The 13,106-nt window shown below is 40.3% G+C and overlaps 1 long non-coding RNA gene across 1 annotated transcript; it reads right to left on the bottom strand.

Moving 5' to 3' along the window:
• Positions 1 to 8,833, bottom strand: LOC121715813. Its single transcript, XR_006033683.1, has 3 exons — positions 8,818 to 8,833; positions 7,151 to 7,243; positions 1 to 347 (listed from the first exon to the last, which is right to left on the bottom strand). It is a non-coding gene; the product is annotated as an uncharacterized LOC121715813 (long non-coding RNA).
• Between the last annotated feature and the right edge of the window lie 4,273 nt (positions 8,834 to 13,106).

Here is a 13,106-nt window from a genome sequence, read left to right as displayed (position 1 = left end):
GCCTGTAGCGATAATGGATTAGGCAGTCTGTTAACCCCGCAGGCTGCAGCCATGAAAAGAAAAGGGTTCACGCGAGGAGAGGGAGAGAGAGTCCACATCCCAGCAGAGTAGGTGGGCTCCACACGAGGAGAGGGAGAGAGTCCACATCCCAGCAGAGTAGGTGGGCTCCACACGAGGAGAGGGAGAGAGTCCACATCCCAGCAGAGTAGGTGGCCTCCACTTGGGTGACTGGTCCTTCCCAGTGATGCTGAAAATGAACTCCACTTTTGCCTGGGAAGAGGACCCAACCGTCCATTTGACTGCCCAGAAGTTGAAGAAAAGGACGACAACTTCTCTCCTCAGGGAGTCTGAAGAGACAAAAATGCTGTTTGAGCAAGAAAAAGGTAGTTTTCAAGGCTTTGTGCTAGCAGCACGGCAAGTCAATTATTGCTCTGAGAAAGAAAAATCAATTCAACTTCTTTGTTGTTTGTTGACAGTGAGGATAGTTAAGTATATTTTTCATGTCTGGTTCTGTCTTTATGTGGTCTATCTATGTAACATCCACATGCATCACCATTCAGGATTTTCACCTGAAAAACATTCATCTGTCATGAAATGCTTTCCCATTAACTCATTGAATGCCAAGCTGTTTTCGGAAGCTTTGTCCTAGAGTGCCAGCAATCTAGACCATTGTTGATGATTTTTGTACAGCCACAGCATATTCTGTGTTATAGCTAGGAACACATACAATGGCTCGTTTGAAAGGTGAGACTTTAAGCTCTCAGTGGGTGCAAACCGTATTTCTACACGCTTCTGTTCCTGAGAAATCGCAAGCTAAACAGTGGCTAGTTTTCATCAAAATTGCTGTTTTTTTCTAGAATATTTTTTTCAAGAAATATGAAGATTGGAGAAACCGAGTTATGATAAAATGTCCAGATAAAATGCCCAGATTGTGCGTTTTCATGAGTTTTTGATCATCATATATTTCATTTCCATTCATCACAGAGTTCCCAAAATCACATATAAGGTGTGTTAGAGTGTCTAGTTTCGTAATTAAAAAAAAAAAGCTAAAAACGTAATAGTACGTTTTTGGCACTCAACGCATGGGAAGGGAAAAACGTAATATTGACAATGGGTAAATTGAATTCATAATTTACAGGACTGCAACCAAACAACCAAAATCTATGCAAAGCTCATAGACCGAGTGAAAGATGCTAACAGGGGTTTGTTTTTTCAAGGAACGTGTATGTTTTAACCTAACTATTTTACACTTTCCAGCACAACATACACATATAAAAAATGAAAAGTAACTTGTAATTTGAGTACATTCTTAACAAACTACTTTTTTATTTTTACTTAAGTAAGTTTCTCAAAAAGGATTTTTTACTTTTACTTGAGTATAGATTTTCAGTACTCTACCCACCAATGGATGCTAGCAATTGTGATGGCGTCTCTGAGATATTTGTATGGTCTGTGAAGCCTTAGTGTGGCTATTTGCTTACCAGGCTATCATCTGAAATGTTCAAATTTGAAATGTGTTAGCTAACCATGTAAAAAGGAAAAAACACAATGTAGAGCAAACACAAACAAGGTAAAACATTCACAAAACGGCTTGGTGGACAAGAACAGCTCCAGTCTAATCTATGGTCTATTTTTGGATAATAACAAGTTTAAACTTTCAGTGGGGACAAAAACAATACTGATCTTTTTTTAAGACCAAAATATGCATTCACAACTAAATAGAATATAGCGATAGCCATGGTGGCAAGCTCGTTACATCAAAACAGATCTCTACTGCTATCGCCGCTGACAAGACTCAAAACATCATCAAAATCAAACTTCTGTGATACCATGGTCCCTACAGACAAACCAAGGTAATTTGAACTTTGTAACTGTACAGAGAGTGTATAAATGGGGCAGTTTGTGCAGTCAGTGCATTACTTAAATTCTTCTTCCACGTCCATCTTGGTCCATACCAGTCAATTACCGAATGCAGCACAAGCTGACTATGGATAAGCTGGAGTGTTCGGTAATCAACTTGTTTTGACTTTCTTCTATAGGTTAGGACTTTCACTAGTTTGACAGTAATGTAGGCTAGGCATGAGGTGATACATTGCAGGCTACTAAGTGCACACCAGATTTGGCTACGACTATGGGAAATAAAGGTCAAATATATACAATGTCTGAGAGGAATAGTAAAAAGTTTTACTTTTTGGTTACACTTTACTTGACAGTGTCAACATAAGAGTGACATGACACTGTCAGGAATGTGTCATAAACAAGTTATAAATGTTTATGACATAACACTTCTGTTATTAAGTGACAGTATTAAGTTTTTTGTCATAACAAGTTAGGGTTAGGTTTAGAGTTAGGGTTAGGTTTCATTGTGTCATGTCACTCTTATATTGATACTGTCAAGTAAAGTGTTACCTATTTTTTTCACAAATATAAATGACAATGTGACTTGTCTCATCATATTGGAACGTGTCATCATGTCGTTGTGTCATTTACTTGCATACATAGCCTGCTTTTTTTAATATCATAATCTGAGATGATCTGTGCTGTTCTATTTCCCCTCCGTGGTAAGATACAGGAGAGTGTGTTTTACTACTGATTGAAAATTCACTCGTGAGAACATACACTATAAACAATCACCTTTGTCTGGGACCACACTACATTATTAAATTCATATTATTATATTATCCATATCAAATTCAATTAAAAATTCAATTCAATTCAATTCAATTCTGAGTACCTCTTCAAAAGGCTCAAATAAAATGTACATACATCCAACAAAGAAGTAAATCTAACCAGAATTAAATGGAGATCCCTCACTCTGGCCTATGACACTTACTGCATCTGCACCATGATCCAGCTCCCATCGTGTATGGTCCTCTGATGAGCGTCTGCTATGTCGCTCTTTCATCAGTACTAAAAGGTCACAGTCAAGACTCGTTTCCTCGGTGATCCCTCAATGGTGAAATGATTTACCTTCTACTCCTCATTCTAGTGACAGTTTTGGGATCTTCAAACAGATTGTATTTAGTCTATTACTAATATTGGTATTTACTATTATTATTGTTATTGTTATTATTATTATTATTATTATTGATATCATTATTATTGTTTAGGCTGTGTGATTACTTTAAACCGTTCATTATGTTAATGTAATGTTTATTGATGTCCTTGCAAGTCTCTTTGGACAACACTGTCTGCTAAGAATCATAAAATAAACATAATGAACTTACATCTAATCAGCTACATCTGATATGATCACATAGAACTATACCATTTCTCTTCTATAGTAAAATGCTGCAGAAATTAATCTTTGTGTGGTTGTTATGCACACATGAAGGAGTAAGGTTTCAACAACTATCAATTTGTTAAACCAGAATTAGCCAAAGGGCTAGAAATGCAAGCCTCAAAGACTTGTCAAAACAGAAAAAAGAACAAGGTACACAACATGTCCGGCATTCCAACAGGAGTCTGCTGCTCTCTGCAGCGGGCAAATGCACCTGCAATTCTAAACCATCAGCTAGATGTGTGCACCACTGAACCTAATTGGGCTGTTTGCCTACCACACTACCAGCACACCTACATGGGTAGGAGTACACAAGAGAAACCAAACCATGGCCTGGGGATAAGGCAGAGCAGAGGGCCTTGGCAGTGGTGTTAATCTGGGGAAATTTAAAATAAACCCCTCATCCCTTAAGCCCTTATCCCAATTCCGGTTTTGCTAGCTGGAGAACATGAAAATATTCCTATTTATTGTATCACAATGTGTACAAATACCAATGTAAAATGAGACAGTGATTTCGTAAGCATATACATTTTTGGAACTATATTCTCATTCAGGCGAAGCACTGCTACTTGTGCGGAGTGATTTGCATAACCTGAAAAGCCCCGTTGTTATATTCACAAATCCTAAATGACATTGCTTTTTCTGCATGAGAAGTGTGTATATGCTTACACAATCGCTGTGTCTCATTTTACATTGATATTTGTGCACATTTTAACTCACAACATAAATAGGAAAGCTCTTTTGTCACTTTTTGGAGCTATAGGCTACTTTGTTCCAACCACCTCAGTGAGCTATGCTAATGTAGCAGGTAGACCTTCTCTGCCTGCTATTTCCCCATAGCACCTGGAAGTGCTAATGAAGGGGGCGGGGCATAGGCATTTGATCAATCTGGCACCAGTGGAGTGCTACTTAAGAGGGGCAGTAGCCAGTAGCAATGTAGACTCCACTGGTGTAGCCCCTGCCTGCTACCGTCGGGTATGCTGTCTCCCCATAGACATTTGTGGTTTTATGTTATGTATATTGTGGTGTGTTCTTTGTTTAATCTTCTGTGTTCTGTTCTTTTAGGCAGCAGTCATGCTGATGGGGAACATGGGTCGTGCTGCTGTCTTGTCTTGTCTTGGTTTTGCGTTGGTTATTTTATGTTTGGTTTTTGTGTTGCCTGTCTTGTCCTTCTGTGTGTAACTTTCATCTTTATTTAGTAGGGAGGTGGCTCTGAGGGGGTCTAGTTTAAGCACATGTGTGATGTTTTTGGGGTATTCCTTGTAGCTTTACTGTGTACTTTTGCTGTGTAACAGGTGAACCTTTCTTTATGCTTGCATGGTATTGGTCTGAACTTCCATAGTTGCCACCCTCAGATCTCCACTTCCCTACCTTTGTCTTAATAAATATTGTTTTCCTGTAATTCATGTCCACTGTGTAGTTACGAACCTGAAAGCGGTACAATCTCTTAAAGATTCCCTGATGCACTAGGCCTCAGGGTGGCGTAGTCAGGCTACTGTGATTGGCCCCTTGGCCCTTCCTATGTACCACCCTGTTACACTAAGCTAGGCTAGCGGTGGGTGCGTCAGACTGACTTACTGTACACACAGAGACGAGGAGGGTATGCAATTATGCATATTCTTATTTAACTCTGGGGAAAACAGCAAATAAGTACATTTTCCAAAATGTTGGCGTGTTCCTTTAAGTATACAGTACACATCTGCAGACACTTTTCTTAAATGTGAGGGAGAATAATTGCACATTTTAGATGCTTAATCCAGCACAATTAAATGAAGTACTAGTTTCCCCACAATAGCCCTAGACTAAAAGGAAACTTCAGTGGAGGTTGAAGACAATTCACTGTAATCTAAGATTAGTCAGTGTTTTACACAGGTTAGGCTACATGCCTAGGGGTAACTCTGTTCTATGTCATAAAAGATGCAACACCACTTCACCAAAATCTACAGCAACATATCTTGGGATTTTTCAGGTAGCAGTCTGCAAACAGAGAAGGTCTTAGAATGCATATGAAGCTTATTCAACTGTTTTAGGTGGAATCAACCACATGAATACATGCTGTTACTAATATAAAACACAAGTTGCTGTCGGCCACATTCATTTTGTCAAAGTTGCTCTCAGCGGGAAAAGGGTTGGAGTTACCTGCTTTAAACATTGTCTGTCACTAATCAAGTCACTATATAGACAGAGCTATGAATACAAGATGTTTAGATGATAGCATGTTTTGTACTTACTTAGTTACACTGTAATACTGATACCTATCACTTATGTAGGTGCACTGTCATAAGGATACTTATTACTATTGTAGGTACACTTTTACAAGGGTCCTTATAGCTTATGTATGAACTCTGTAATATGGATGGTATGAAATGGAACCAAATGTGTGAGTCTCTCACACATACTCTTACGATATGTGGGACGTCCCCCGGACCTTATGCGGACATTCACGACATCCCCGATTGGTCCCGAACGTCATGTTCTCTAGCGGACGTTCCGGTGACCTTATTGACATCCAGAGCAAGTTATCCTTTGGTTATTGCGCGACCTCCGGTGCAAGACTTTCTGGGGACGTCACCGTCAGGTCCCTCGGATGACATTTGCATTTGGTCATTTCAAAGACGTCCTAATGACCCGACAATAACGTTATACCTCCCGAACAGAGGTCCACGGGACGTCAAGGGAACCCTACACAATGTCGAGGAGGTGACGTTCGCCAGGGGACCTTTAGGGGACGTCGCCAGGACTTTATTTTGTTTACTGGGTATGTGATGCAATCTGGAAAAACCCTGAACATGGTGCAATTTTACCAACTTGTGATTCTAATACCATCCTAGCAACATCCAAGATTTTTTGAAGATGGTATCCAGGATTTTGCTAGGGGAGAGTGTCCAGAATGTTGCTAGGATGGTCTCAGAAACTTAAGTTGGTTAAATTTTACTAGAACGTGTTGAAATGGAGCAAAAATCAAGGATTTTTGAGTGCACCGTGTGAAGGGTTGTCCTATATTGCATCACACATATGTACAGCGGGGAAAATAAGTATTTTCACGTCAACATTTTTTTCAGTAAGTGTACTTCCAGTGAGGCTATTTACATGACATTTTCCCCAGGCATTAGTATTAATTTAGGTAATCCACACATATAAAAAATCCAAACATTAATGTCCGTAAGTAGAGTTATGAGTAAAAAAGTAGAACAGTAAAAAAGTATTGAACACGCCTACTGAAATGTCTTAAATACTTTGTGGAAAAGCCTTTATTTGTAATTAGAGCTTTAAGGCATTTCCTGTATGACGAAACTAATCAGTCGCAGTATTAAGGTGTGATTTTGGCCCATTCTTTTAAATAGATAGTCTTTTAATATTGAAGATTCCAGGGGTCCCTCTTGTAAATCCTGAAACTGTTCAGTTGGATTTAAGTCAGGGCCTTGATTTCCTTTCTCTAAAACCAATTGAGAGTTTCCTTTGCTGAATGCTTTGGATAATTGTACTGGAAGGTCTAGCCATGTCTCATCCTCATCGTTCTGGTGGGTGGCAAGATTCTCCCAGAACAAATTGCTCCATTCATTATTCCTTCAGCTGTATGAAGTCTGCCAGTACCATGAGATGAAAAACCAGCCTCACACCATGATGCCTCCATCTCCAAACCTCACTGTTTGTATGGTATTTTTAGGGTAATGCGCAGTGCCATTTCTCCTCCAAATCTAAAAAGTTAAATTTTGCTCTCGCCTGACCAGAATACATTCTCTCAGTATTCCATAGGCTTGTCCAAATGTTGCGTAGCAAACTTTCAACGAGCTTCGACATGGTTTTTCTTCAGTAATAGAGTCATGCGGGGTGAGCGTGCATAGAGGCAATGGCGGTAGAGTGCATTACCTGTAGTCAAGTTCAAGTTCACCTGCTGCTGTGAGTGACTCTGCCACCACTGCTGTCTGATGAAGGGAGCGGCTGGGTTGCTTTTTCTGTCATCTGACAAAGTAACAAATCGACTGCCATTATGAGTGAGAAAACGATTGGAAACAATGTTTTGCATTCATTTTCTATCTCCAGCTCGTCAAGCCCGTAGAAATGCATTTGTTTTCACTGACATCCTCGTGCATTTTTTCATTTTAGCAAACATTTATAGCATTGCTGGTTAACAGCATGCATTTCCTTTCCTTAACATTGTCATAGTAGCCTACACAAATCTGCTAGCGCGATAGCTGAACTAGCTGGTATTTGGTTGATTCCAACGTCCATTTAATAGGCTATAGGCCCTACACATATAGCACTGTAAACTAAATGTATACCAAAAAATGAAGTTTCTGGCATTTCTATGCCTTGAACTAGCACATAATATTATGACTGAGGCCTACACTTTGTTTATTTTTTGTCCGACATCCTCAAATCGACAGCCAAGCTAACTAAGCTCTAAGATTATAGAGCTAAGATCTTTGCAGCCAAGTGTGCCAAAAACTTCTAATCGACAGCATAGGCTACAGGGAGCTAAGCCAATCAAAAAACAGACCCGTCTCAGACGTATAGACCTCTCCGGAATAAGTCCCGCCTCCAAAAACATCCGTGCCCACCCAACTTCCGATCGTCAAATGTCTATGGGAAATAACATGGCGTTTCGAAATATCATACCTGTCAAACTCTGTGGTGAGGTGGCAAAGTAGAAAAAGCTGATGGGCCGATTGGCCTACATACTTCTGCTATCTAGTTTCCACTGGATTTTTTGATTGTCGGTGCCGTTAAAGTAGTAAACGATTATTAATGCTAACCGGGAGCTAGTTCCGATGTACGCGGTTGGAGGAGGGCGTTAGATCTCACAACCAGTCACAACCTAACTGTGTGATTCACGCGTGATTCAGTGGTCTATAAAAGTAAATCGTTCAAAAGGTTCAGCCTCTTTTCAACACGACTTAACTCTCAGCACAGTCAAACCAAAGTTTGTTGGCTGTTATTGAGATATTTGAAAAAGAAAGAAATCGCCGACAAATGACACTAGACATGACGAGATTTTTTTTTTCACGAAAAACAGATAATAAGCAGACTAAGATATCAGAGGCAGAGTCGTATTGAGTCGATAGCTTTATTTTGCATGACCTTGATCAGAACAGTAACATTTTCAGAATGTATTAACAACCTATCAAACATGACGATTTCATGCAGGGTTAGTGCCACCTCCGTAGACAGGCTCTGGTGCCACGAATTCCATTTTGGTGAAGACAAACTATGAAACATTGCCGTTGCTATGCAACCTTGACTCGGGGAGTCGCGGCGTCTGAAGCGTGCGTTAGCCTAGTGCTTCTTACTGATTTAACGGCACCAACAATCAAAAAATCCAGTGGAAACTAGATGGCAGAAGTGTGTAGGCCAATCGGCCCACCATTTTTTTCTACTTCGCCGCCTACAGATGTTTGACAGGTATGATGTTTCGAAACGCAATGTTATTTTCCCATAGACATTCAACGCCCGAAGTTGGGTGGACACGGCTGTTTCAGAGGCGGGACTTATTCCGGAGAGGTCTATTGAGGTGCTGAAGTGGGAAATTATTTAACCTTTTGTGTACCACATGAGGCGCTTTTTCCCCCCATTTCAACCTGAATATTGGTGGGGACATTTCAGTAATTGTAGGGACCTCACGCAAATCTATGCCCATGCCTAGTAGAGTACCCGAGTGGTGAAGGAGAAATCAGGCAGACAGCAGGTTTAAGAGGGCCCACGGTGTTTTATTTACAACTTGCAAAAATAATCAAAAGTAGCCTACAGTCCACTTCCTATGTAAGGCACTTGTTTACCCGACTACGCCACCCAATTAAAGAGCTGGGAACTCTAACAATGATCTGCAAGTTATTTAAATTTGATGGGATCAACAGAACAGAACTACCACAACAGCAAATCCGTATAAAATATATATATATTTATTACAAGCTTTCAATTAAAAGTGTACACCATTCACACATTCATGCATTGGGCAATCTGAACGACCAGTCCACGTTCCATCCGATACAGGCACCCACACACACAGCTGACGCTACAGCGCTACACCAAGTCCAACTAGTCCATATGGGGAATCCCCTCTTTATCAGTCCAGTTCACATCAACAGCGTCTCCAAGGCACACCTATAACACACAACATGTACACAACAAAAGAGAAGGCGCCAGTATCTCCACAGCAAAATATCACAGCAAACACACAACAGAGCGATCATGCATTAAACACCTTATATAAAATTCCCCACACTACCCACATAGGCTTTAATATTCACAGGCGGCAGTCTATAATTCTCGATTGACGTGTTGCAATAATCGTTGAACTCATGCAGCGAGGATTAGATCTTTAACTCGAACCAATGCAGCACTCACCACCATAGTCCGGTTGAACGTAGCCCACAGTCACCGCGCCGGTGCAGCTTGGTCAATTGTAGACACTGGGCCTCTGGCAAACTATTAGCCCAAATCGTAACGTCGGGAACTGGAGTCGTAGTGTAGATCAGCGCAGCCAAAGTCCTTTTAGGCAAGTCCCTCCACTCAGCGGCCGCAAGGCTTCACGACACCAATCTTGCTCCAGCAGCGAGATCACAACACATGATTGACACGATGTCTTCACAACACACCATATGATTGGCTCAATGTATTCAGATCACACCACATGATTGGCTCAATGTATTCACATGTCGACGTTTTGCCGAGGAAGGGGTGGGATATGTGTAGACAACGGCCATATTGGCGTGACAAACGAGCCCCATGCATTTCTATGGAGTATTTTTTGAGTGCTATGTCTCCTCATTAGAAAGTCTCTGGCGCAGCTCAGCAATCCAGCCAACCACAGACGCAGATTAAACCAGGAACTCCAAACGGACTATCCACAGCGATAAATAGAGGGGAAGGAAAGAGAGCAAAAGAGAACAACAGACACCAAACAGCAAGCCAGGCCGAACACCCTTCATCTGATCAGTCCACCCTTTATTTCCAAGTTACTACTAGGCCCGCAATCATTAACACCTGTAAACCTAATCAGCTATTAGGCCATTGTTCAGCTGTTGCCTGCAGCGCAGGGGAAAAAGGGGCGTAGCCCCAAGTCATGCAATTACGGTTAGACAATAATACACAATCAATGCACACCACAAGGTAACAAAATAAAACTAGAAACGCAATTCCAAGGAATTACCAGTGCATGAAAATGCAAAAGTTATGATGTGAAATATCATGTATAGTTAAAATAGATAATACAGAGATGGTTACTACGGTGATGCTAGGATAGATGGTGGTTGCATAGCTTAATAAAAATTGATAGTTTAAAAGTAGAATGTAGATAGTTTAAAAGTTGTTGATAGACAGCTAGTTTAATAGATAGATAGTTTAATGATAGTTTAAAAGTAGACCGTTTAAAAGTTGGATGTAGATAGTTTAAAAGTTGTTGATAGACAGCTAGTTTAATAGATAGTTAGTTTAATGATAGTTTAAGAGTAGACTTTTTAAAAGTTGAATGTAAATAGTATTAAAGTTGTTGACAGACTGAAAGTTTAATGAATGTTGATATTCAAATCATTTAATGGCTGTGTATAGGGAGATATTTGATGATAACTAAAAGTTGAAATGGGTCTAATGTTTACTAGTAGTTGTGCTAACAATTTTAACTATGCTAACAATGCTAACCATGCTACTTAGCTAACTTAACTAATGTTTTCTAGCAGTTTTGCTGAAAATGCTAACTATGCTAACTATGCTACTTGGTTAACTTAGCTAATGTTTTCTAGCAGTTTTGTTAAAAATGGTAACTATGCTAATAATGTTAACTATGCTAACAATGTTACTTAGTTAACTTAGCTAATGTTTTGTAGGCGTTTTGCTAAAAATGCTAACAATGTTAACATGCTAACTAGCTACAGTGGGTAGGAGCCATAGTTGATGACAAGTGACAGTTACAATGGCTGAATAGTTAAAAAGTTCAGTAGTTTAAAGGGTTAAATTGTTTAACAGTGAATTATTGTAGTGGGGACTTTTATTTTGAAACAGTTTTGGGCAGAGGAAACAGTTGAATAGGATGTGTAGTCTTAAAGGTCCAGTATGTAGGAAATAATAGAAAATAAACTGTAACCATTCCAAAAATGATCACCATATGTTGTCAGAGAGTAAGGAAACACGATGAATTAAAGTAATGGCTTATTTGACAACATTACTCTAACCCGTAAAACCCATGAAAAAAAATGAGTTACGGGGCGGAATCTCTTGGAATTTTCGTTTATGTTTTGAACGATTAATTCTAGAATAGCGTATTAATAATGGGCTAGCGAGTCCTCCTATTTGGGTTGCCAAATTATCAAAGGCCAACTGTCAACAGCTGTAGTCATGAACGCCTACGAGAGGCAGACAAATTTCCAAAATTAAAACAAGAAACAAATTAAGTGGACATCGGAGGAGCTTCCTGAGATGGTGACATCTTCGTCAAACGAAGAATATCAAGTCTGACGCAGAGCTGGCCATATTTCTCCACAACAGGTTAGGCTAAACTTCATCTGTATCGCTAACTTCAGCTAAATATGTTACGTTGGTTAGAGAGGTATTTTTTGTTTTCACTGTTTCCGTAATGTGTAGCTGGGTCATGGTTGGAGAAACGTTAAAGCAGCTGCAGGTCAACTAACGTTAGCTAAGTCTTCATTACATCTGGCAACCCAGAAGAGGCTCACGTCTGGTAGTCTTGAGAACGTTCACCAGTGTTTTGATTTTGGCCTACAGAACGTTCGGTAACAATCCTACAAATCGCACCTTTAATTGACCCAGATTGTATGCTTAAAACTCCTGAGGCTGCAGGTGGCCTGAACACCTGGCATAGGATTCTAATTGCTTAATGGCCGTATTATGATGTCACAATCGGTAATGTTAAGTCTATGGGGAACAGTTTTTCTTTAATAGTTTAAAAAGTAGAAAAGTTTCAAAGTTGAAAAGACATAGCAACCTGGTCCGTTTGAAGACCTATATGACACCTATCCGACACTCGGTCGGACCCGACATGAATTAAAACGAAAAACAAACAAAACATTTAACAGACACACCAGCCCCTTACCGCGCGTCACGAAACCTCGAACCCCTGCATAGAGAAAAGCCGGCGTTTAAATGGCCAATTAACTAATTACTTCCGCCGACACCGGCAAAGTCTAAACACCCAAAACGGGCACACCCCCCTACCTGGCGGACATCTAAAGCATACATCATGACATCAAAAATTAGCATAGTACAACCCCAAAAACACATGATCAAATATTAAGCAACATTCCTCGCGTGCAAAGGAACGCGCCCAACATATAGAACACGCACATCCGTGTGCAAAGGAACGCGCCCAACATATAGAACACGCACATCCGTGTGCAAAGGAACGCGCCCAACATATAGAACACGCACATCCGTGTGCAAAGGAACGCGCCCAACATATAGAACACGCACATCCAGCTCGTTCCTTGCCATCCTTTTTCTTAGCGTGTTCAATACTTTTGTCCTGTGCCATTCCACTTTTCTACTCATAACTCTACTTTTGGACATTAATGTCTGGATTTTTTAATATGTACATGTGCCCTGACCTACTGTTGATTGGCAGCACGGTGTTATGCAAAAGCACATAACAACTGTCTGAAATATTCCTTTTGTACAATCATACTGATTTCATTCGCATTGTTCATTCTGTTCGCGTTAGATCTCCTGAAAGATTTTATTTAATGTTTCAGCAGCAAAGCTGCATGCTGCATTAACCCAACTCTTCATGTGTGTATGCTCTGGCTTTTCTTCTCTGTAGTCTTTGACTAGCGAGAACAGAGAAAGCTCACAGGCTCCGTCATGCATCTCACAGAAC

Source organism: Alosa sapidissima, chromosome 1 (assembly GCF_018492685.1).
Source record: "Alosa sapidissima isolate fAloSap1 chromosome 1, fAloSap1.pri, whole genome shotgun sequence".
NCBI lineage: Eukaryota > Metazoa > Chordata > Actinopteri > Clupeiformes > Clupeidae > Alosa > Alosa sapidissima.
This window is presented reverse-complemented; position numbering and strand designations above follow the sequence as displayed.